General features: G+C 36.2%; 1 long non-coding RNA gene across 1 annotated transcript; it reads left to right on the top strand.

Moving 5' to 3' along the window:
- The first annotated feature begins 992 nt into the window (after positions 1 to 992).
- On the top strand, positions 993 to 24,588 carry LOC105474059 (uncharacterized). Its single transcript, XR_982647.2, has 3 exons — positions 993 to 1,297; positions 23,851 to 23,956; positions 24,339 to 24,588. It is a non-coding gene; the product is annotated as an uncharacterized lncRNA (long non-coding RNA).
- The last annotated feature ends 1,512 nt before the right edge of the window (positions 24,589 to 26,100 follow it).

Here is a 26,100-nt window from a genome sequence, read left to right as displayed (position 1 = left end):
GGCACCCGCCACCATGCCAGGCTAATTTTTTTGTATTTTTAGTAGAGATGGGGTGCACTTGTTTGTTTAAGGCAGAATTATTCACAATAACAAAGTCATGGAATCAACCTAAGAGTCCATTGTTGATTGACACTTAGGGTGATTCCATGGTACATATGGATATACCACATTTTTAATCCAAACAACTGTTATGGATTGTATTCCATGGTATATGTGTGCATACATATTGGTATATGTTGATTGACACTTAGGTTGATTCCATGGTGTATATATACCTACCACATTTTTAAGCCAGTCAACTGTTGTGGACTGTATTTCATGGTATGTGCATTTATCATGGAACACTACCTAACCATAAAAAAGAATGAGATTATGTCCTTTGCAGCAACATGGATGGAGCTGGAGGCCACTATCCTAAGTGACATTACTCAGAGAAAAAAATCAAATATTGCTTGTTCTCACTTTTAAGTAGGAGCTACACAATGGATACGCACAGACATAAACATGAAAATAGATGCTGGAGATTCCAAATGTGGGGAGGGTGCGAGGGAGATGAGAGTTAAACATTACCTATCAGGTACAATGTTTACTATTCGGGTGATGGCTTCACTAGAAGCCCAAACCTCAGCATTATTCAATATATCTGTCCAACAAACCTGCACATGTACTCCTTGAGTCTACAGTAAAATAAAATAACAAAAAAGGAAAAGTACAAATTAGTGTATGTATTGTTCTTAATGTTACAATAATAAGTCCCTATTGACTGCTTTATATAAACTTGACTAGTAACATCCAGAATTTTTTTTTTTTAAAAGCCAGAAAACATTTTTGTCCATAGCACAGAAAATCAGGCTATTGGTGAAACTGGACAGTGGTGTAAATGTGAAATGCCTTATAGAAGTATGGTGTCACAATGACCACCATATATGACCCGAAGAAACAGAAGGATAAACTGTCAAAATTCTATGCTGAAAGGGATGAACAGAAGAAAAATAGGAAAACACTGCATAAAGCTAAAAATGAAGATTTCGATTACCTGCTGAAGGGGTGGATCTATCAGCGTTGCAGTGAACACATGACACTCAGTATGTTGATGAGAAACAAAGATCTATCACAATGAACTGAAAATTGAAGGCAATTGTAAATATTCAACAGGCTAGTTGCAGAACATTAAGAAAAGTCACAGCATTAAATTTTTCAACTTTTATGGTGATAAAGCATCTGCTGATCATGAAACAGCCAAGAAATTCAGTGACAAGTTTGCCAAGGTCATTGCTTGTGCAAATCTGATGCCAGAGTAAGTGACTTCAGAAAGATACTGATTACAATTTCCCATAAGTTTGGTATGCTGTGTGTCTATTTTTGTTTCCAAGAAATTGTTAAATTTCTCTTTATATTTCTTCTTTTAATCATTGGTTGTTCAGAAGTGTGTTATTTAATTTCCATGTACTTGTGGATTTTTCAATTTTCCTCCTGTTATAAATTTCTACTTTCATACCTTTATGGTTGAAAAGATACCTGATATGATTTCAGTCTTCTCAAATTTGTTAAGATTTGTTTTGTGGCCTAACATATGATCTGTCATTTGCACTTGAGAAGAATGTGTATTCTGCTGCTGTTGGGTGGTATGTTCTGTGTATGCCTGTTAGGTCTGTATGGTCTATAGTTTTGTTTAGACCCACTGTTTCCTTACAGATTTTCTGTCTGTATCTCCATTATTGAGAGTGGAGCAATAAAGTCCCACCACTAGTGCTGTTTATTTCTCCTTTCAGTTCTGTTAGTAATTGCTCTATATGCTTAGGTATTCATGTATGATACATAAATATTTACAATTGTTCTATCTTCTTGATTTATTGACCCCTTTATCATTAAATAATAAACTTCATTGTCTCTTGTGATTATCTTAGACTTAAAGTCTATTGTTCTAATATAAGTACAATCTACCAAGACTGAATTATGAAGAAATAAAAATCTGAACAGAAAAATATTCAGCAAGAAAATTGAAGCAGTAATCAAAAACTTCCCAGCAAGGAAAAGCCCGGGTCCAGATGTCTTTACTTGTGACTTCCTTCAAATATTTAATGAATTAACACCAATCTTTCTCAAGTTTATAAAAAAAAATTGAAAAAGTGAGAACACTTGCTTCCAAATTTATTTTATTAAGCCATCATCACCCTGACACCAAGGCCAGATAAGAACACTATAAGAAAAGAAAATTACAAGCCAATATCCCTGATGAACTTCGATACAAAAATTCTCAACAAAGTGCTAGCAAACCAAATTCAACAGCATATTAAACATATTATACATGATGATTCAGTAGGATTTATCCTTAGGCTGCAAAGATGGTTCAATGTGCACAAATCAATACATGTCATACACTGCAGCAACAGGATGAATAAAAATCATGATCATCTCGATTAATGCAAAAAGTTGACCAACATCATTTCATGATGAAAACTCTCAACAAAATGTGGGTATAAAAGAAATGTACCTCAACATAACAAAGGCCCTATATTCCAAGCCCAAAGCTAACACCATACTAAATGGTGAAAAGCTGAAAGCTTTTCTTCTAAGATCAGGACAAGTCAAGGATGTTTACTCTCAACGCTTCTCTTAAACATAGTACTGAAAATCTTGGCCAGGGCAATTAGGCATAAAAATAAATAATAGGCACCTGAATTAGAAAGAAAGAAGCAAAATTGTTCCTGTTTGCAGACAACATGATGTTATGTGTAGAAAACCCAAAAGACTCTACCGTAAAACTGCTAGAATAAAGAAATTCATTAAAGTTGAAGGATACAAAATCAACATACAAAAATCAATTGTGTTTCTCTACACTAACAATGAACTATCTGAAAAAGAAATCAAGAAAACAATTCCATGTACAATAGCATTAACAATAAAATACTTAGGAATAAAGTTAATCCAAAAGGGTAAAAAATCTGTATGCTAGAAAACAATACTGCATTAATGAAAAAAATTAAAGACACAAATGGAAAGATATCCTGTGTTCGTGGATTGGTATTATTAATATTGTTAAAATGTTCATACTACCCAAAGTGATCTATAGATTCAATGCAATACCTATCAAAATCCCAATGGCATCTCTAACAGAAAAAAAAATTCTTTAGATTCATCTCTAATAGCCAAAGCATCTTGTGGAAGAAGAAAGAAGCTGAAGGCATCATACTTCCTGATTTTAAACAATATTACAAAGTTATTATAATAAAAATAGCGCAGTACTAGCATGAAAACAGACACTAGACTAGTTGAACAGAATAGAGAGTTCAGAAATAAAACTCATGCATATGTAGCTGACTAATCTTTTACAAGAGCATCAAGAATACACAATTGGGGAAAGGTCTCTGTAATAAATAGTGTTGGGCAAATTGAATGTTCACATCTGCAGGAATAAAGCCAGACCTCTACCTTATACCATGTACAAAAATTAACTCAAATAAAAGTGAGAGCTAAAACTATACAACTCTTAAAAGAAACATAGGTACAAATATTTGTCTTATATATCACATCAAAAGCATAATCAGTAAAAGAAAAATTAAAACTTTCTATTGGGATTTAAAGCTTTTATGCTTGAAAGGGCACTATCAGGAAAGTGAAAAGATAACCCACACAATGAGAAAAATGTTTTCAAATAATATATCTGATAAGGGGCTTTTATCCAAAATATATCAAGTATTCTAACATTTTAATAATTTTAGGAAGTCCAAATAATCCAATTAAAAAATTTAAAGATACACCAATTGCTAATGAGCACATAAAAAAAGTTAAACATTATTGATAGGGAAATGTAAAATAAAATCACAATGAGATATTCCTTCACACCTGTTAGGATGACTATAATTTAAAAGAAAAACAGAAAAGCCGGGCGCGGTGGCTCACGCCTGTAATCCCAGCACTTTGGGAGGCCGAGGCGGGCGGATCACAAGGTCAGGAGATCGAGACCACGGTGAAACCCCGTCTCTACTAAAAATACAAAAAATTCGCCGGGCGCGGTTGTGGGTGCCTGTAGTCCCAGCTACTCGGGAGGCTGAGGCAGGAGAATGGCGTGAACCCGGGAGGCGGAGCTTGCAGTGAGCCGAGATCGCGCCACTGCACTCCAGCCTGGGCGACAGAGCGAGACTCCGTCTCAAAAAAAAAAAAAAAAAAAAGAAAAAGAAAAACAGAAAATAACAAGGATTTTCAAAGATGTGGAGAAATTGGGATCCTCCTACATTGCTAGTAGAAATACAAAATGGTACAGAAACTGGAAAACAATTTGGTAGTTTCGCAAAAATGTAAACACAGAATTACCATATGACCCAGCAATTTTACTCCTAGACATATATCCAAAAAAAATTAAAAGGATATGTCCACACAAAAACTTGTACATGAATGTGCATAGAAACATTATTCACAATAGTCAAAAAGTAGAAACATTCTAAATGTTTATCAAATTATGAATGGATAAAACAACATATATCCATACAATGAAACAGTATTTGGCCATAGAAATGAATAAATTTCTGTAACATGCTGTAACATGCAGTAACCTTGAAACATTATGCTGAGTGAAAGAATACAGAAACGTAAAGGTTACATATTATATGATTCTATTGAAGTGAAATGGTCATATACATAGAAGAGACAGTAAGTAGACAAGTGGCTACCAAAGGCTGAAGGGAGGGAGAAATGGGAAACAATAGCTTATAGGCATAAGGGTTATTTTGTGGGTGATAAAAATGTTCTGAAATTAGATGATGGTAATGGTTGCGCAATTTTGTGAGTATACTGAAAACCACTGAATTGTTCACTTTAAAAGGGAAACATTTTTATGTGTAAATTATATCTGAATAAAAAAAGAATTAGTGCTGGTTTTCATGAAAGTTCATAATGTTGCCAGAGTGTATTTGAGATACAGGTAATGAATTATTTATTTTATATAATTTGCATAGTAGTCATATTTCCCATGCTCTGTCTTTTGCTTTTTATAAGAAAACATACCTAATGTAATCATTGGCATCATTATTCTATAATTGTCTACATAAAAGAGGTGTAAGAAAACTATTGACTATCATAAACAGACAAAATTGATTTACAAGGTAAATAAAACAAAGTAGAATAGCTAATTGGAAATTCTCAAAGATATAATGCAAAAATATTTACAGGTTTGGTAGTGTTTTATGTAGGACTCTATATGTCTATACATTTATGTGTATGCATGTGTCAGGGAATAGTAATAAGTAAAAGGTATGTTTCTCATTAATGCGAAGGCTATATGTATCCAGAGATCTAAAGTATCAGTAGCATGGTAACTGGCAGATTACTTACAAAGTGAAAGTGTGCTGATGGTGTTAAAAACAAACCAAAAAAAGATCTACTGTGATCACTCAGTTTCCCATTATGTGCCGCAGTCATAAGGAGTCCTAGGCTCACCAAAAATGAAAGATAAAGAGTAATAACTGCTATAATTTTCTGTTGAATCACCTAGTTGTATAAGGGAAATATTTTTTATTTTGCTTGAAGGATTTGTCTCTAGCAGTGTTGAATTAGTATATTTATTTATGTATATACCTTTCTACCCATTTTTTAAAAATCAAGTAACTTTAGTTAAAATTCTTTCAATTATCACAGTTTTAATTTCAGCATTAAAACTTAAATAAATAGGACTCATTCTTAATTTTAATTTTAAAACATTTATCAGTTAAAGTAAAATTTCAATGCTATCACAAAGATTTCTGAATAATTATTAAAAAGTTTTAAACTTTTCTCCTATTAGACTCAAATTACATATTATGCTCCATTCTTAAGTTATTTCTACATATTCATGTTAAAACTTTGGTAGTAAGTTTTTTGGGTTTCTAATTTGTGTAGATTTTTAAAATTGTTATATTCTTATACAGAATTCAACCATGTGATTATTTCAGCTGTTGTCTCTTTTGAAAGACATGTTTTTCTATTTCAATGCTCTGGGATGCCTACATTTGTTCTTAAGAGTTTTCTGTTTAAAACTATTATAGTGCATTATTTTTCTCAGAGAAGAAATGAACTGTAAGTTGCATATTTATTTTTATCTAAGCTATAATAATTGACTTTAGTTATTGCCCATGTTACTATTTTTTTTTTTACTCTTTTTTATTATATTACACTTACCTTTGATTCCTGCATTCTTTGTGATTAGGTATAACATTAATGAGAAATAAATGACCATTATTTGGAGACAGAAAAGCAGGGGAAAACAAACAGTAGGTAAGTTAGTTAAGGAGGTAAAAAGAGAAAGGGCAATTGAGAGTCTAACTAGGTTTTACTTACATTCATTTAAAAAAGAAATAAAAAACTCATAATCATAGCTTTGATTTAAAAATAAAAAATTTTACACAGGACATGGAATGTATTAGTGTATGCTTATGGTATTACCACACATCCTCGGTAGCTCAAAAGAATTATCTCTGCCCAACATTGTCACCAGAATATGTAAAGATGAGGCTACGTCAGTATGGCTTGGTTGCATAAACTTTATCGGGTTATTTGACCAAGATCTTGATGTCTTGAATGACGGATATTTAACTTCATCTTTTTATAATTGTACAACAGTTAAAGTTTTCAAAAGTAAAAGACAATCCACACTGGAAACAAATTTTTGCTGTAAGCTGTTTTTTATAGAAAAACATACAATTCAACTGTGTCATTAATTAGCTCAATATTTACACAATAGTCTATATATGCATGTCTGTTTTGCAATCTCTACAAAATCATAAAGTTGTTATAGATCGGGAGCCATCTGGTTTCCCCAAAGGCAAGTTTTTTCAAATGTATGTTGGTTATCATTTGCTGCATAACAAATTATCCCAAACTTAGCAAGTTAAAATGACAAACAGCTTAGCTGGGTCAAAGTCTCTCATAAGGTAGCTGTCAAGCTGTCAGCTGGGGCTGTAGTCATCTCAAACCATAACTGGGCTGAAGAATTCACTTTCAGCCTCACATGGTTGCTGGCAGGGTACGGTTCCTCACATGCCATCTGCAACTGAAGCCTTTGGTTTCTTGGGATGTGAGCCTCTCTATGGGTTTTCTGAATGACCTCATACATAATATGGAAGCTTGCTTCTCTCAGTACACTTGGTGAGAGAGAGCGCGCATGTGCGAGAGAGTGCACACACCCAAGATGGAGGCCAGTCTTTTTAAAACTTAATCTGGAAGTGGTATCGTATTACTTCTGTCACATTCCATTTGTTGCAAGTGAATCACTAAGTGCAATCTACGCTTAAGGGAAGAGGATTCACAAAAGGGTGAACATCAGGGGACAGAATCATTGACGGCCATCTTAGAGGCCAGCTAACACCACATACTAAAGTTACCTTCAGTTGCCAGAAAATCGGCCACACAAAACTGTACTCTTTTCTGTAGACAAAATAGTGACTTCTGAGTTTTCATTTTTGGCATCTGGATAAATAATAACACCATTTATTAAGACAGCACTTGTGGAAGGCTGGGTTTGAGGAAGGAGATCATGAGTTCAGGTATGCACATATTAAATGTGTTAGGTTTGTAGTTTTTCTAAGATTTCCAATTGGTGATTTTATGTAGGCAATTTGCTATTTGAGTCTGGAGCTTAGAGGAAAACTTTGGAATGAAGATACTCACTTGAAAGTATTCATAATATAGATGGTAATTAATAATTTGGGCATGGATAAAATCATGAAGTAGAGAATACAGGGTAAGAAGAGGAAGAGGTCAATGACAAAACCTTTAAGAACTCAAGATCAAAAACTAGATAAAGGAAAGTGATCTAGCAAGCAAATCTGAGAATTAGTCCCAGAAGTAAATGAAAATGAGGGAATCTGGTGATATAGAAGCCTAGCGTCGAGATTGTGTCAAGAAGACATAGTACTCTACACTCTCTAATGATACTGAGAGAGTCAAATAGCAGAAGTCTGTCTAGAAAAATGTTGAATGGCTTAGTTTGATTGTTGCAGGAGCCATGTGCATGAAGGGGTGGGAGAGGGTCACCGCCTGGAGTGAGTTGAGGAGTAAGTGGCTGGTTAGTGAATCAGTGAGCTTGGGTGACTTTCTCAAGGCTTTGTAAAAGAGAGAAAAAATACAGCAACAGTAGAAAAGGGAAGTAGAGTCCAAAGATGGTATTTTCTTGAAAATATGAAAATGAATTGCATATGTTTAAATGATGATGGAAGAGTGCAATAGAAAGAAGTTAAAAGAACAAGAAAGAAAACTGTAATGAATAATGTGAGTTTCTGTGGAAAGTTGGGATGTGGATCCTATAACACAGATGGAGGATTATCTCCAGAACTATAATAAGATAGAAAGAAAACAGAAGATATGAGAGATAAGGATGCAGGCAGGTTTCTAGGTTTGATGGCAGAAAAGTGAAGACATTTCTTTCTGATGGTTTTATTTTCTCTGTGATGTAGTGGAAGAGGTCATGTGCATATTAATGCTGTTATATATTATTACCCATGCTGTATTTCTGCTAATTAAAGAAACTCTCTGAAATAATGGTATATACATAACCACCTATTAGGGGAGGAAACAATTTACTCATTCATTAAACAAATGCTTCTGAGTGCCTGTCTGCCTGCCCAAACTCACAATCAACCTGAGAGGGCAGGAATGCACATATTCACAACATAATGTGCCAAGTGTGACACTAGAGATAAAAACAACATTCTATGAGTGCATAGAGGAAGACAAACTGGAGAATTATAGGAAACTTCACAAAGATGGAAAGCTGAAGATGAGTTTTGAAGAATGAGTAAGAGTTTGCTAGAAATAAAAGTTATCAAATCATTACAGGTAATGGGAACAGTGTGGACATAGGACCCTTAGTCAAGAAAAATTATATTTATGCAATTTTAAATCCTCCAGGGTTTGGGGGACTTCAGGCTAGGAGTAAACACCTCATAAATATTGCTTCAGATCTAGAAATTGGACTGGTAGCCTGGGAAATGGTTGTGCAATGAAAGAAACTCATTTTAGCAGGAAATAATGGCCAAATATCTGTTACCCTGAAATTAAGCACAGAGATATGGAAAAACACATGAAAATCCAGTTTTGACTTCATGAGTTACCAACAAGCAAAACAAAGTTCTTTCATACAAATGTGTTTATCACAGTAGAGTTATGAGGATAATACCCCAGTACACATGAAGAACATCAAAGTCAGCTCTGGCAAAGGCTGTTTTAGTTAAGTAGATTTTAGTTAAAGTCTATTTTAGTTAAGTAGATTACCTGGTGTATAGTGGTGTATAGTCTGTATATACTATACAGATGTATAGTCTGTATTATACTGGCAATTGTGGTAAAATGTCTAAGTTCTGGTCAATAATAAGTGTAGGAAAGTGGTGTGATGGTTTCTGAAATGTGTCCTTAAAGGGGAAGTGTATTTCCTTCTTCTTTTTGCTTCTCGGATGCATATGAGATTGCTGAAGCTCTATCTGGAACTCTAAGGCCCCTGATAGCTCACTTTAAGGATAGTGGAATGAAAAGCTGGAAATAGCCTGGGCTCCCAAGGATTGCAGTGCAACAGGACCAATTCCTAATTGCCTATATCCACAAAATTAAATTATATTTTATTTTGTTTTATTACTTAAGCAACTGCTTTTTTAAAAAAATATTGTCACCAAACCTCATACATTCATTGTAACCAGACACATCAACTAGCAAATAAAACTCTACTTCTTTCTCAAAGTTTTAGATCTGTTTTATGTTTCTCCATTCTTATTTCTACTCAAAGGGGTATCTTTGTTAGTTGGTGGATTTTTTTCCCTTCTAAAGGACACAGTGGTAATTATTTTCTAAAAACAAATAAATAGAAACACAGCCTATTTAGAATCCACATGAAAAATTAAATATGTGTTTCCTACCAGGGAACTCTCAAAAAGTATAATGACTTCTCTGGCTATACTCACACTGATCTTTCCAGTATCTGGGTTAAGTACTTGCCATGGATTAACACAATCAATCCTTCCAACCCTCCTATTAAGTAGTTACTATTTTCAGCCCTATTTTCTTATCATATTTAACATGTTATTTTATTTTTAATTTTTATTTTACATTAAGTTCTAGGATACATGTGTAGAATGTGGAGGTTTGTTACATAGATATACATGTACCATGGTGGTTTCCTGCACCTATTAACCCATCATCTAGGTTTTAAACCCCACATGCATTACGTATTTGTCCTAATGCTCTGCCTACCTTTGTCCCCCAACCCACAACAGGCCCTAGTGTGTGATGATCCCTTCCCTGTGTCCATGCATTTTCATTGTTCAGCTCCTACTTATGAGTGAGAACATGTGGTGTTTGTTTTCTGTTCCTGTGTTAGTTTGCTGAGAATGATGGCTCGCAGCTTCATCCATGTCCCTGCAGAGGACATGATCTCATTCTTTTCGTTGGCTGCATAGTGTTCTATGGTGTATATGTGCCACAATTTCTTTATCCAGTCTATCATCGATGGGCATTTAGGTTGATTCCAAGTCTTTACTATTGTGAATATTGCCACAATAAACATACGTGTGCATGTGTCTTTATAGTAGATTGATTTATAATCCTTTGGGTATATACCCAGTAATGGGATGGCTGGGTCAAATGGTATTTCTGATTCTAGATTCTTGAGGAATCCCCACACCATCTTCCACAATGGTTGAACGAATTTACACTCCTGCCAACAGTGTAAAAGTGTTCCTATTTCTCCATAGCCTCACCAGCATCTATTGTTTCCTGACTTTTTAATAATCGCCATTCTAACTGGCATGAGATGGTATTTCATTGTGGTTTTGATTTGCATTTCTCTAATGACCAGTGATGATGAACTTTTTTTCATATTTTTTTTTTGGCCTCATATATGTCTTCTTTTGAGAAGTGTCTGTTCATATCCTTTGCCCACTTTCTGATGAGGGTGTTTGTTTTTTTCTTGTAAATTTGTTTAAGTTCCTTGTAGATTCTGGATATTATACCTTTGTCAGATGGGTAGATTGCAAAAATTTTCTCCTGTTCTGTAGGTTGCCTGTTCACTCTGATGGTAGTTTCTTTTGCCGTACAGAAGTTCTTTAGTTTAATTAAATCCCATTTGTCAGTTTTGGCTTTTGTGGCAACCACTTTTGGTGTTCTAGTCATGAAGTCTTTGCCCATACCAAGGTCTTGAATGGTATTACCTAGGTTTTCTTCTAGGGTTTTTACAGTTTTGGGTTTTACATTTAAGTCTTTAATCCATCTTGAATTAATTTTTGTATAAGATATAAGGAGGGGGTCCAGCTCAGTTTTCTGCATATGACTAGCCAGTTTTCCCAGCATCATTTATTAAATAGGGAATCCTTTCCCCATTGCTTGTTTTTGTCAGATTTGTCAAAGATAAGATGGTTGTAGATGTCTGGTGTTATTTCTGAGGTCTTTGTTCTGTTCCATTGGTCTATATACTGTTTTGGTACCAGTACCATGCTGTTTTGGTTACTGTAGCCTTACAGTATAGTTTGAAGTCAGGTAGTGTGATGCCTCCAGCTTTGTTCTTTTTGCTTAGGATTGTCTTGGCTATATGGGGACTTTTTGGTTCCATATGAAATTTAAAGTAGTTTTTTTTTTTTTTTTTTTCTAATTCTGTGAAGAAAGTCAATGGTATCTTGATGGGAAGAACATTGAATCTATAAATTACTTTGGGCCGTATGGCCATTTTCACAATAGTCATTCTTCCTATCCATGAGGATGGAATGTTTCTCCATTTGTTTGTGTCCTCTCTTGTTTCTTTGGGCAGTGGTTTGTAGTTCTCCTTGAAGAGGTCCTTCACGTTCCTTGTAAGTTGTATTCCTAGGTATTTTATTCTCTTTGTAGCAATTGCGAATGGGAGTTCATTCATGATTTGGCTGTCTGCTCATCCATTGTTGGTGTAAAGAAATGCTTGTGATTTTTGCACATTGATTTTGTATCCTGAGACTTTGCTGAAGTTGCTTATCAGCGTAAGAAGTTTTGGGGCTGACACTATGGGGTTTTCTAAATATAGAATCATGTCATCTGTAAACAGAGACAATTTGACTGCCTGTCTTCCTAACTGAATATGTTTTATTTCTTTCTCTTGCCTGATTGCCCTGGCCAGAACTTCCAATATTATGTTGAATAGGAGTGGTGAGAGAGGGTATCCTTGTCTTGTGCCAGTTTAAAAAAGGGAATGCTTCCAGCTTTTGCTTATTCAGTATGATATTGACTGTGGGTTTGTCATAAATAGCTATTATTTTGAGATATGTTTTACCAATACTTGGATTTTTGAGAGTTTTTAACATGAAGGGATGTTGAAGTTTATCGAAGGCCTTTTCTGCATCTATTGAGATAATCATGCGGTTTTTTGTCAGGTTCTGTTTATGTGATGGATTACATTTACTGGTTTGTGTATATTGAACAAGCCTTGCATTCAAGGCATGAAGCCAACTTGATCATGATGGATAAACTTTTTGATGTGCTGCTGGATTTGGTTTGCCTGTATTTTATTGGGGATTTTTGCTTTGATGTTCATCAGGGATATTGGCCTGAATTTTGTTGTTGTTGTTGTGTCTCTGCCAGGTTTTGGTATCAGGATGATGCTGGCCTCATAAAATGAGTTAGGGAAGAGTCCCTCTTTTTTTGATTGTTTGGAATAGTTTCAGAAGGAATGGTACTGGCTCCTCTTTTTACCTCTAGAAGCATTCTTGCAGCCCTATTTTATAGCTCACAGAGGTTAATTGACCAGTGCCTCAGATCTGGAAAGTGACGGACTCAGGCTTGTAGCACAGGCAGCCTAACTCCACAGCTCAACTATTAAACACTACTCTCATCACCCCACACAGGTATGGATAGCCTTTCTTGAAATTTGTTGACTAGGACTTGTCCATGGCGCTATATATATATATATATATATATATATATATATATATATAGAGAGAGAGAGAGAGAGAGAGAGAGAGAGAGAGAGAGAGAGCAAGTATATATATGCAAGTAAATGACTTGGTATGAGACATTCTTGTTCATCCATCTTACTTGTTCCTGAGATACTTGCCAACTGGTTTTCCATTTCCTCCTCAGTGTCTGTATTTTCTGCTCCTGATTTCAAAGTAAGTTTCCATAACCCTGCTCTGCATAGTCAGGCATCTGGGACCTGAACATGGTTGGGACAATTTGTTGTCCATCATTATCTTTCTCTTTCAATTCTCCTTGAGCTGCTGTACCATCTTCAGTCCTAACTTCATTATTTGTGTTCCTCCCAACGCCCCCCACCCCCGCTACTTTGGAAAAGCCAGTCTCTGGCTTGAAACCTTTGTTCAAATTCCATACTTAGCCTGCTGCCTTTTAGATATGTCTAGATATCATTCATCTTGGCCTTATTTCTAACCTCAAGTTTTGAATATTTAGGACTGAGAACATTGAATTTAGTGGATAGTTTGATTCTATAATAAAAGTATGATTGCCTTTGGCATTCTTGGTCACAATCTAGACATCCATTGGCTGGATTCACTCCCTCTTTTATTCTTCAAACATTTATTAAACACCTGTCAGGTGCTAGGCATTGTGCTGTGTGCAGAGATAAGCATGAACAAGTTATTTCCTACCCTTGCAGAATAGTTACAATAGTAAACAGTAGTTATAACAGTAAATAATAGATACAATAATAAAAAGTTACAATAGGTGTGTTGAGGATGAAAACAGGGAAGTAACGAACAAGGTCAGTGGAGCTTGAACAGAGTTTTGAAAGCTCTATGGTTCATCAGGTTGACTAGGAAGGCAGGATACTACAACCAAGGGAGTGGTATGTTGAAAGGTATAACAACATGGCCCAGCAAAGCCTAAAGCTTAGGATAGGACAAAGGTAATAGTCAGAGATGATGTGGGAGAGGGATTTGGGGTTACATCAGGAAATGTTTCATATGCCATGCAAAGGAATTTGGGCTTTGAAGGGATTTAGGCCAGCCTATAAAATGATGAGATTTGCCAGGTTTACCCAGTCCTTTAGGCTTCTACATGTCAACCTGCCACCAGGCTAGTGAACACACAGAAGTGATTAATGAGCTCTGTGACCACCCAGAAAACATTCCTGGCAGCTGTAAGCCCCAAGATACATCAGGAATCTGCTTCTCTGGCAACATTTCGGTAAGAAATAAGTCTATTTTTGAGAGTTCTGCTGCTGCCTTAGTTGCAAGTCTCTTCATCTGCCCCATTACTGTAGTATACACACTTGATTTTTTTTCCTATGGATTATTTTCAAGGGTTGATACAAACATTAATTGATTGAAAGTTTTTATTTACTCGGTTTTGAAGTAAGCTGAGATTACTTGTGCAAAAGCAAAAATAATTTGGTAGAACACACCAATTCTTACTAGCAAGAAGTATAGGAACTTATTATTCCCTGTGAAATAACAGTACTTTTTAAAAACGAAAAATGACAATATGTATTTGAGATGGGCAGGCTGACAGCTTCCTCATTGCTTCAGCCCAGTCCTTACTTTATGATGTTACCAACAAGAGACGTTTGTAGGGAGGTCCTGTAGTTACCCTCCCTGACTCCAAACCTCAGAAGGTTGATGGATAAAGTCGAGCAGAGTCAATAAACCCAACAGCTCTGTTTCCATGAGTATTTAACTATCATTTTGTATCTTCTGACAGCATTAAAATGTGTGGTGTATCGGTACTGGGATTTATAAGGACAATGTGATTAATTTAAATGCCTTTTGGAGCAAATGGGAAATATCTTATTCCAATTTTTGGAAGATGGAGAAAGTGTGTGGTCCTGAACACAATAGATAACTGTCTAATATTCTGTTCATTTGGGGCTTTCTAACCTGACCTATGGGATGAGAACAACATTTCCCTCCAATTTTACAGTGATTGAAATTTCCAATACCTCAACTTAGCCAAATAAAAAGAGTACAGGCAAGAAAATACTGTCCCAGGGATATCATGCACATTTTTGTTTATGCAGTAATAGCAAGAATTGAGTATGAAGACAAGAGTCATCTCCCTGGAATTTTTTTTTCCTTTTTAATAAATGCAGAGGTGGTTACAAGAAGAAATAAAATGTTGGCTGGCAGAAGCAGCAGGGAAGAAGATTTCATATTGAAGACTAACTAGTTCTGAGACATTTTGGATGTCTTCTTGCAAACAAGTAATTGAAAATTAAATATTCTCTGTATAAAAAATAGGCACCTGCTTGCAAGTTTTGTGTTCTATTATTTCTACTTTTCTCCTTTGATGCTGGATTTCCATGTGCTTGGAATAATTCATGAGGATTACTTTAAAATTTCAGGAAAAGGCAATGGATGGAAGCTTGCTACCTAGAAAAATACTATATAGCTGATCTCTGAGTTTAAAAATAAATGGGAATCTTTCCCTCTGCACTATCTACCATAAACTTGGTGCCATACAAAAAGCAATAATTTTAGACTGAGGAGTCCAGGGAACAAGAACCCAATTCCATTGATAACTAACTGTATCCTTGGGTAAATGCATTCATCTTCTTGAAACTCAGTCATATGGTCTGTGAAGTGATGCAGGCAGGGGTGCAGGGTATGCTCAATAATCATTAAGGACTCTATTAGCTTTTATGTTCTATGACCATTTATTATATTTTAGGTTAAACACAAATAAATTGTGAAAAACAAAGGCAGAAATGTAGGGCACTGCCATTAATGCAACCAGGGGAAAGTGGTATTGCTCTTTCCTCACACCCTAGGCTGAAATAAATGAGCATGCATTTAAAAGTGAAATTGGGAATATAGTAAAGCAAATACATAGGATTGACCAAACCAAAGCTTTGCAGGCAGTGGAGGTTCTGATACGAGATGTACCCTGCAGTTCATGCATTTCACTTGAAGAGTGAGACTATGACTCACAGGTGGGACTCTTTCCTCATCCCTCAAACCTCAGTTCTCACAAATATTCCAGATCAGTGGGAGCCTGCTTTGTCTGCCTTGGAGAGCCAAGTCATTTTGGGCTGGGAAGTAATAGGTATCTAAAATGAATGCTTGAGCAATGAGAGAAAAATAGATCCTCCAATGTCCTGGAACACAAGCCTCCATTGAGGTCCAAGGATAGAATCAGGGTTGTTCTAAATGAATTTTCTTTCATTTTGTTTTACCACACTAAAAACTATCTTTTTGGTCAATTTTTTCTGTCAAATTAAAAACTTCTTAGGGCAACTTTGCAGTAGCTTGAGGCATTTCTGTAGACAATTAAGTTATATATCCTTACCATTGTTGTCATGTTATGATGTCTAGAATAATTTTTCTTTGATAAACATTAGGAATAATGTATTCCACCCTATGACTGTAAATATCTCATTAAAGATTGCTCATTTTAAGGTGCAGATTGAGTTAGCTTAAGCATCAAAAAGAAATTATTACCATGATACCAGATTCTCCCTTGGAACCTAAGGATTTAACTGGACCCCAGAAAGAAACTGCAACAAGAGAGATTAACACTAGTTAAACTCATTTTATTTTACTGGGCTTATTTCTGTCCATCTACTTCATTCTATTGTCTCCTCAAATCAACTTCCAACATTTTTCTGGTCTATGGACTATATAATAGAAAATACAGCCCCCAGCATTTCCAAGTTTCTCATAATATGAGTAAATTTAGCCACCCAGAAAAAATCTTATTTCTCATACAGTACCAGCTCGAAAATTCCCAGGCAGGGATTTGATTAACTCAGCTTGGGGAAGGTGTGTACCCACAGACGATTAACTGTGTCCAGGGTTTGGGGAACAATAGCTATTCCTGCTGCCACCAATGGATGAATGGGGTAATGCAAGTTCTTAGAAAGATATTGTTATTACTGCGTATTATTGTATAGAAATGTACAGTCCACCCTTGGTCCCCCAGTAAACATGAATATAACATTCTTCTCATACACACAACTCCAAAATGTCCTGCTTAAAATGTTCCAACTTTCCCAGGTAAAACTTCAAACAGTGGTTTTCTGGCCTAAAATCATACTTGCCCTGCATTCTGTGATATAATGACCTGAGCAATATTTCTCTGTGACTAGGCTTTCTGAGGACTATCTATTCCTATTCCACTCAAGTTCAATTATATATTTATATGGTTCCTTACAATATGTAATACGTTTAATAAACAATAATAGAGAAAAATCGATATATTAAAATAAAACTTATTTTTTGTTAAAAAATGAAAAATGCTATGGTATAAATTGGTCACTGGTTCAGAGAATATCCTGATTATTAAATTATAAGATGAACAAACATCTTGGGCCTCCATTTGTTAACTCCCTTTGAAAGTGAAGTAAATTTTTTGGTTAATGCATTTATTGATTGGGGGGGTTTCCCGTGATAGGTGTTCTTCAGGAGCAACATCTGAGGCTGGGATTTTGGAGGATTTCTCTATAGGAGGCTAAGCCAACTTTGTAGTTCATTTCTTATCAGTGTCTGTATTAGTGCCTTGCCTTCCTGTGTTTTCTGCAGATACAACTTCTATAAAAGATTGGTCAGTTTTCTGTCAATTTCATTTAAGAAAATTCTATTTTTAAATAACCTATGAAAGAAATACTGAGCTGTATTCTTTGAATCCCTATCCCAACCTAGGTCTTGTTGAATGTGCTTTACGAAAGGGCCATTGTATGGGGTCGTCAATGTGTCTACCCCTGCAGTATTGGCGCTTCAGAGGGGTGCCTTAAGTTACCTGGGACCCCGCAGATATTCTCATTCTGATTTGTAGAATCCAATTTATATGTTCTAACTTCAGAATAGAATGCAACTGAGGAAAAGGCTGTTGCAATTCAGTAAGGTAAAAGATTATCTTACCCCAAGCTGGTTAAAGGCAGGAGCTATGAATTTGTGCTATTGTCCATGGGCTCCTTTCAGGAGAGCCACCTTGAACTGAAGATTATTCCTTTCATAAAAAACCCATAATGAAGCCTGAATAAATCAGCCAACATACTAAAATATTTTGACATTTTGCCACAAAGTCTCTTAAAAATCTTGGATACTAGATATAACAGAAGACAAATAACCAACTGTTCTGCTACCACAGGCATAATCCTCCTCCTGGTCCCAAATAAAGAATTATTGCTATTCTCACCCCACCTTTATTCAACTAGTGTGCAAATTCTGCATTCAAAATTATTTCTTGGATAAACAAGTTGCATACATTCATACAATGAAATTTTACTCATCAATAAAAAGAAGGCACCTTAATGAGGCCTTAACTCAGTGATACAAAAATACGGATGTAAAAAACATGCTGAATCAAAGATGTAAGACATGAAAACACATATGGTATGATTTTGTTTATTTATATTAAACAAAATCAAGAAAAGACTATTCTACAGTAATAGAAGTCAGAAGATGATTGCCTCTACGTCAGGGATTGGAGGACTGTCTGGAAAGGGACACAAGTAAACATCCTGGAGTAATGAAAGTGTTCAACCTCTTGCTTTGGGTAGTTGTTACATAGATGCTTAAAATTGTGAAAACTTATCAAATCGAACATTTAAGATTTGTGTATTTTGTGTTTAAATTATATCTTAAACATACAACTATTTTTTAATCATTAAAGATTATAGAAATCTTACTCAAATTAGCTTCAGAAAAAAAAGCAATAGATTATGGGGATTTGAGAGCATCTCATGGAAGGCAAGAGGGATGCATATGGGCCTAAGCAGTGAACTAGAGCCAGGGAGTTGAATGTGTTCGAGAATCTCATTCTCCCACTAAAGCTAATAGTAGCATATCTACTTTGTTTTCCCTGCCCCTCTATATCTTCCTTTACTTCTCAGCTCCAAACGATGGAAAACAAAAATGACGACAGTTCCTGAGTATGGTATATTATAGGATTATTTGATTCTTCATCAATTCAGCAAATATTTGTTGGTATTAATTGCTGATTGCCACAGCATGCCAGGTATTCTTCCAGGTCTTGAGGCAGTATCAGTGAACTAGTCAAGGAAATTAATTAGAAGGGTATATTCTAATTTAGGGAAAAGAGATAAGTAAACAAATACACTAAAATACGATTTTAGGTAATAATTAGATGTTAGAAACAGGAGAATGCCACATTGGGAGGCCAAGGCGGGTGGACCGCCAGAGGTCAGGAGTTCAAGACCAGCCTGACCAACATAGTGAAACTCTGTATCTACTACAAATACAAAATATTAGCCAGGCACGGTGGTGGGGGCCTGTAATCCCAGCTACTCGGGAGGCTGAGGTAGGAGAATCGCTTGAACCCAGAAGGCAGAAGTTGCAGTGAGCTGAGATAGCGCCATTGCACCCCAGCCTGGGCAACAAGATCAAAACTCTGTCTCAAATAAATAAATAAATGGGAAAATGCAAATCAGAGGGACTTGAGGAGGGAGTACTTTAAATGAGGTCATGAAGGAAGGCTGAAACTTGGATGATGAGGAGGAGCCTGTCATAGGAAAATTCAAAGATATTTATTTTAATTTTTAGGAAGAGCAAATATAAGGTCTTTGAGACTGGAATGAGCTTGCCATATATAAAAAATAGGAATATTTGTGAGGCTGAATGAGGGGTAGAGTGATAAAAAGTAAAGTCAAAAGGGTAGGCAGATGCTGTCCTGTAGTACAGTGCAGATATAGAGACAGAGTCAATCTTAAGAATAATGGACAACCATTGTGTGATTTTAATCAAGGGAGAAATCAAATCTGATTTATATTTTTAAACCTAAGATATTAGGCTCTTATCAGATGGTTCTGATATTCCTTTCTTAAGTTTACTTTCTTAAAAAAAGTTCTTCATAGTAGATCCAAATTCTCCAGAGAAAAGATGTATTTATCCCATCTGGGTCAAGTGTCCATTGCTTAACTCAATGGCTGTGGCCAGTGAATGGATCATTTTACAGAAACATGGTAGCTCCTATGCAACTATACATTTGGAAGAAAGATGAGTTTTCAGAAAATGTGAACTAGATAGACAAACCTGAAAATGCTCACTCAAAATTCAATGCAAAAACTGGTTTTCTGTGAGTATTTTTTAGTTTTTTTTTTTGTTTTTTTTTTGCATTACCAAATAGAAGGTATGACACAAATTGAAAATCCTTCAAGGATCCATGCTTTGGAAATAGGAGAAGTGGTTTGTGGCTTGGTTTGTAGCTTGTACTTCTGTCTATATCATCTACTCCAGAAATGCTGATATTCACTTAATATTTTGAAGCAAGTCTTAGAGGAATTGACAGATATGCCATTTTCCTTCAGCATAAACTAGATGGAATTGCTGGTATCTCCAAGGGCAGTTAGTTACAGTTACTAGCTTTCTTCCTTCACAGCTTACTAGTGGGCATGGGACCAGGTCTATATTGTTTACTACTGCATCTACAGTGAGCGAATAAGTAAATCATGATGCTATCAGAAACACCCTCCTATTTTATGTCCGTTCTGGAAACTTTAAGAAAATTCATATCTTCAGATTTTCAAGAAGAAAAATGCACTATATTTGATTGGAAGAAAAATTGGGACAAAAAATTGGGACATGATGTCGAGCATTTGAAGTGTTTGGCAGCACATCTGGGTTTTTTGTTGGCTGAAGGTAGAAGCTTCGCATATCATCATGGCTTACTGCAGTTAATTATCTTTCCTATTTCCTGCTGTATCCCTCATGCCTAATAAAGGTCCTGATATATAGTTGGTGCTTCATAAATATTTGCTAGATTAAGTATTATAAATACATCAGAATGTATTGAGATCAAAGACTTTTGCCAATTATCTTGAAATAAGTCTTGTCTACTGCTGTGAAATCATCACCTTCATGAAAAACAGAGTTTCTTCAAGAAGTTTGTAAGAAAGGGAAAGAGAATATAACTTTCTTTTCTACTGTGTAGAAAAATCTTTTAGAAGATAAGTTGACTTTTGGAAGACAAGTTTCAAAGGCCTGGATTGAACCTGAGGAATAATTTTCACTTTTATTGAGGATTAAAGAAAGCCCATTCTGAGCAGTTTGACAAGGAGGGGCTCACTACCAATCTGAATTAGTGAATAATTTTAGCCATGCTAATCAGGTAGATTTCTGTTTAAATGTTCTGCAGTAACGAACACAGTTTTACTGAAGGCCTGTAATCTCTTGGCCAAGCTGCTCCACTAAAAGAAGAAAACATGTGTTCTGAGAGCTATCTCATTGCAAAATAAATGCTTCTGTAAAGTGCATGTGCTGAAGCAACAACATAAACAGTGGCAAAATGTTCTGTACATGAGTCTTACACATTTCAGGGGAGGCCGCCCACAGCTTTCAAAGGATTCTCAATAAGCCTTTGACTTCAGAATGTTAAGAACCACTGTTACCTCAACATTTAATTCACAGATGAAACCACACCGAGGTTAGAAAGCACTCTGTGATAGCTTGGGTTGATCGTGGTCATTTTTCCGTCATATGAGAGGATTTAATGAGCATAAAAGGTGAAGAAAAGTAGACGGAGCAGTCAGGTCCCTTTCTCGAACAGCTGATTCAGACTATGCCCCAACCATCTGTCTTAAACTCCCATACTCCAGGTCACTCTATACCAGCCCTAATCATCCTGGGGCCAGGTACCAGACAACCTGGACGGGTTCCAGGAACAGACCTATTCCCTGAAGCCTGAAAAGTTATTCTACAGCCAATCTACAGAAAGTCTGTCAAACCTAGCTAACCCCATCGCACTTGCCGTCCATGAGTTGGCCGCTACAGCTCCAGTTTGCTGTTATCTTGTCCCCAGCACAACTCCCTATGCTCTCTTTGGGAGCAGTAAGTAATAGAGTTCTGCCTTTCACCTATCCAAATGTCACTGTATGTGTCCCACCATCAAAAGAATCTTTAAATCTTATAGCACATCTTCGTGGTAATTCCATGAAATAAACTGAATGGTTGCAGATGAGGAAACTGAGGTTAGTAAAGTGGCTGAAATTTAACAATCTGTTAATTGATAGAGCTGGTATGACAACCCACATCTATTATATATGCACTGAGTACAAGTTTTAAGTTTATAAACGTAATTAAATAGTATACATAATCCAATGATTGTCCTCAGTCTTTAAACACAAATGAGACACAGAGAAACATTACATAATATTTGGCTAAGGTAAGTGACTGGGCCAGTCACGTTGGCTCATGCCTGTAATCCCAGCACTTTGGGAGGCTGAGGTGGGTGGATCAGCTGAGGTCAGAAATTCGAGACCACCCTGGCCAACATGGCAAAACCCCATCTCTACTAAAAATACAAAAATGTGCTGGGAGTGGTGGCAGGTGCCTGTAATCCCAGCTACTCAGGAGGCTGAGGTGGGACAATTGCTTGAACTTGGGAGGCGGAGGTTTTAGTGAGCTGAGATCGCACCACTGCATTCTAGCGTGGGTGACAGAGTGATACTCTGTCTGTCACCCAGAGAGACACAAAAAACCCTTCAAAAAATCAATGAATCCAGGAGCTGGTTTTTTGAAAAGATCAACAAAGTTGATAGACTGCTAGCAAGACTAATAAAGAAAAAAAGAGAGAAGAATCAAATAGACAAAATAAAAAATGATAAAGGAGATATTACCACTGACCCCACAGAAATACAAACTACCATCAGAGAATACTATAAACACCTCTACACAAATAAACTAGAAAACCTAGAAGAAATGGATAAGTTCCTGGACACATACACTCTCCCAAGACTAAACCAGGAAGATGTGGAATCCCTGAATAGACCAATAACAGATTCTGAAATTGAGGCAATAATAGCCTACCAACCAAAAGAAGTCCAGGACCAGATGGATTCACAGCCTAATTCTACCAGGGGTAGAACAGGTGGGAATTGAACAATGAGAACACTTGGACACAGGAAGGGGAATATCACACACCAGGGCCTGTTGTGGAGTAGGGGGATGGGGAGGGACAGCATTAGGAGATATACCTAATGTAAATGACGAGTTAATGGGTGCAGCACACCAATATTACGGACCAGGGCTTTCTTTTTTAACCAGAAATATCAGCATATCACTGCTGCCATGTACATATTGGCAGAAAAGAAATTAATACCTAAGAATTAAAAATTGGTTAAACAAAATAATATAATAAAAATAATAAAGTACATTTATATAACAAAAATATTTTAACCTTAATATCATACTATAGGGAAATATCAATATGGGGTAATATATGATATATATACACACACACACATATATGTAGCATATATAGAGAGAGAGCTAATTTTAACCTGCAGTTTGCAAAGTAGAAGTTCAATGTGTGAAATAATAAAGACACAAGGAAAAAAAGACCGGGAGGATATATATGTAAATCTTAAAACTGGTTATATTTGGCTGATGGAATTATGGGTGAGTTTTGTTGTCTCTCTAGATTTTCTAGACTTTCCGCATTTGACACAAATTGCTTTTGCAAAAATTCTGAATTTTTGAGCTCTCTCTGAAAGTAGGGTCTTGATGTGAACTTGATTGCTTTTGTCCTGTCAGTGATCATGGATTGCTTTGGAGCTGTCAAACACATTTAGAGATGACAGGTGAAGAGAAATGTGTTGTCATGTAGCTGTAGAACTCATAATAGACTGGAAACCAGAAGGCCTGGGTCCCAGTCTCAACATGGTTCATTATTATTTGGGTAACATTAGGCAAGATTTGAACTTCCCTCTAAAGCCAGGAGGGTCATACTTGCCCTTATTATCCCTGCAGGGTCATTATGAGGACAAAGTAACCTAATGAATGAGAAACATTGTAAATACAAAAAAAAAAAAAAAAAAGGCATTGTTATGAGGCATTTTAGCATTCCTTATGTGATTACAGACTAATTCATCTCTTAGGTATCTGCTTTCCAATTTCCAGCCTTACCTTCTCTGTCCTATCATCTTAATTGCTTAATTTCTAATCACTTATTTATTCTTTTCAGCTTTCTGTTTTTCGCGTGCATTGTGCTACTCAGCTGAAAACAGTATTATGAAAGAGAAGTACTTCAAAAGACAACACTTTACTCAACCCAGAAGACTTGCTATAAGGTGCATTAATTTATGGCTGTGATTACAATTCACATTTTAATTTGTAATTTCTCACTTAATGTCTAAGTTTCTTGCAACAGACTGTAAGCTTTCTGATAATCAGGCAGCGAGTTTCCCCACAGGCATGTGTCACCTTATGCAGTGATACATTGTAGCCATTCAATAAATACCTCTTAATTGAAGGAAGGAATGCATACTCGACAGCTCAGAAAGGATTCATAGATATATAGAAACGAATAAATGTATAATGTCCTTCATGATATTGAGCACATAACTGTTGTTTCCTTTCAAAGAGGGAAGGGATAAGGTTTGACCTGGAACAGGAGGGATTAATGGACATAGTACATGCCTGATTAACTTGGCAAATGTTTATCTATTGCAGTTCTCAAATAGTAGCTGCCACTTCCAGCTGGGGGAGAAATGAGAGCTCTGTTTGTGGTGATCCAGTATCTCCAGAGTCCATCACCACTGCTGACCTCCCACTCTACATCTCCAAGCGCTCTGCTGTACCTGCCACGAGCAGCTGTCACCTGCAGACTTTGGAAGGTTATAACCAAACCTCTGTTTTGTGACCTGCCTTCTGCTTCAACATCTTGACTTCCCACAAACAATTCTAATAAAAAGCAATTAACCTGAAAGTGTGTCGCAATTTTAATGTATGAGATATGGTTTCTCTCAAAAGCTACACTGCTCTTGTGTCCTTACAAGGTATTTTCTTAGCAAGAATAATCTGTTTACATGGGTGTTAATGACTAAATCCCTTTCTTGTAAAGCTATGCCCATCTGTCACACAAGAAGAATAGTACCCTTTAGAGAGCGCTAAAGAAAACTACAGAAATGTAGGGAAAATGAGCAGCTATTCAAAAAGGTAAAATGCTGCCACAGAGCCTAACTGATAAGAGCAATTAATGAAACATTAAGTGTAGAATAGGGAATATATGGCATGGGATAAATTATAGTCACAATTCATGTTTCTTTTGTCTCCAGAAGTTCACATACAAAACCCCATGCCTTTACAAAACAATAAATTCAGCACTGTCGATGACGCTTGTTTCCTTGTGAATGTTGCAGAGTCTCTTCAAGTGACTCAATTGCACGGAAAAAGTTGTATCACAAAGAACCAAGGTGAGCTGAAGCACAAAGTGGGAGAAATGGGGTGCAAGGGTGTGGAGGAATAGGATTTGGGCAATGGAGAGTGAAGAAAGGCGGTTCTATATTTAAAACAACCGTGTCTTGCTTCTCTAAACCTTCTCAAAGTTTATCAGCAAAAACTGTCTCTCTGCCTTCTCTTTCACATAGCAATTATAGCAATTTCTTAATCTCAGGAGGATGCTACCATCTTCTAAGGCAATAAAACCTGTTCTAGAATCATGTTTCTAGCTTGCAAAATGCTTTTGCTAAGCCTTCCTAACAATACCATCTAAAGAAGTTCCCTCTTTAGAGATGATATCATATCCCACATATTTGAAATATTTAAGGAGAGCAGAGATTTAAAGTACAATTTATTTCTGGTGAAGACAAAATGGGAAGTGTGTTACATACTGATTGAAAGGCAGCCACGAAAATAGGCTTATTTCAGTACTTTCTATTGTTATTAGAATCCATAAAGCTCTGAAAAAAAGATGTATGATCTTAAATCTGAGTGCGATGAAACCAGTCTGATGGTTTTCTCTAAGCAAGAAGTGAGGAGATGGCATAGAAACCTGTTTTGTGTGATGGTGGTGAGACAGATCATACCATTTTAATTGGTATCAAGATTGAAATGCTTGCCCAAAATTATCCCTCCAGGGTTGTTTTACTGCTGAGGTATTATAGATTTACACCCAGCTTGGTAAAACTTCTTAGAAAAGGTAATTTCTATCCTGAATACAAAGTCTAAACAGAGTTAGGAGAGAAGGAATACATGCAAACTTACAATTGTCAGTTTAAAAACCACATCTACAATGACAGAGTATAAAGTGGCCCGGGCTAATCAGATACAAATTCTGTAAATCTCTCGTGCATGAATCCCATCTCAATCAACTACTGAAATGCAAGAGTATATTAAAACACACACAGACACACACACACACACACACACAGAAAAGAGATCTTAAAAGAATTGCACTCCTTCAGATAGTTTGATGAGTCTCTGAAGGTAAACC

The sequence above is a fragment of the Macaca nemestrina genome, chromosome 10 (genome assembly GCF_043159975.1).
Source record: "Macaca nemestrina isolate mMacNem1 chromosome 10, mMacNem.hap1, whole genome shotgun sequence".
NCBI lineage: Eukaryota > Metazoa > Chordata > Mammalia > Primates > Cercopithecidae > Macaca > Macaca nemestrina.
Note: the sequence above shows the minus strand (reverse complement) of the source record. Positions and strands in the feature narration are given on the sequence as shown.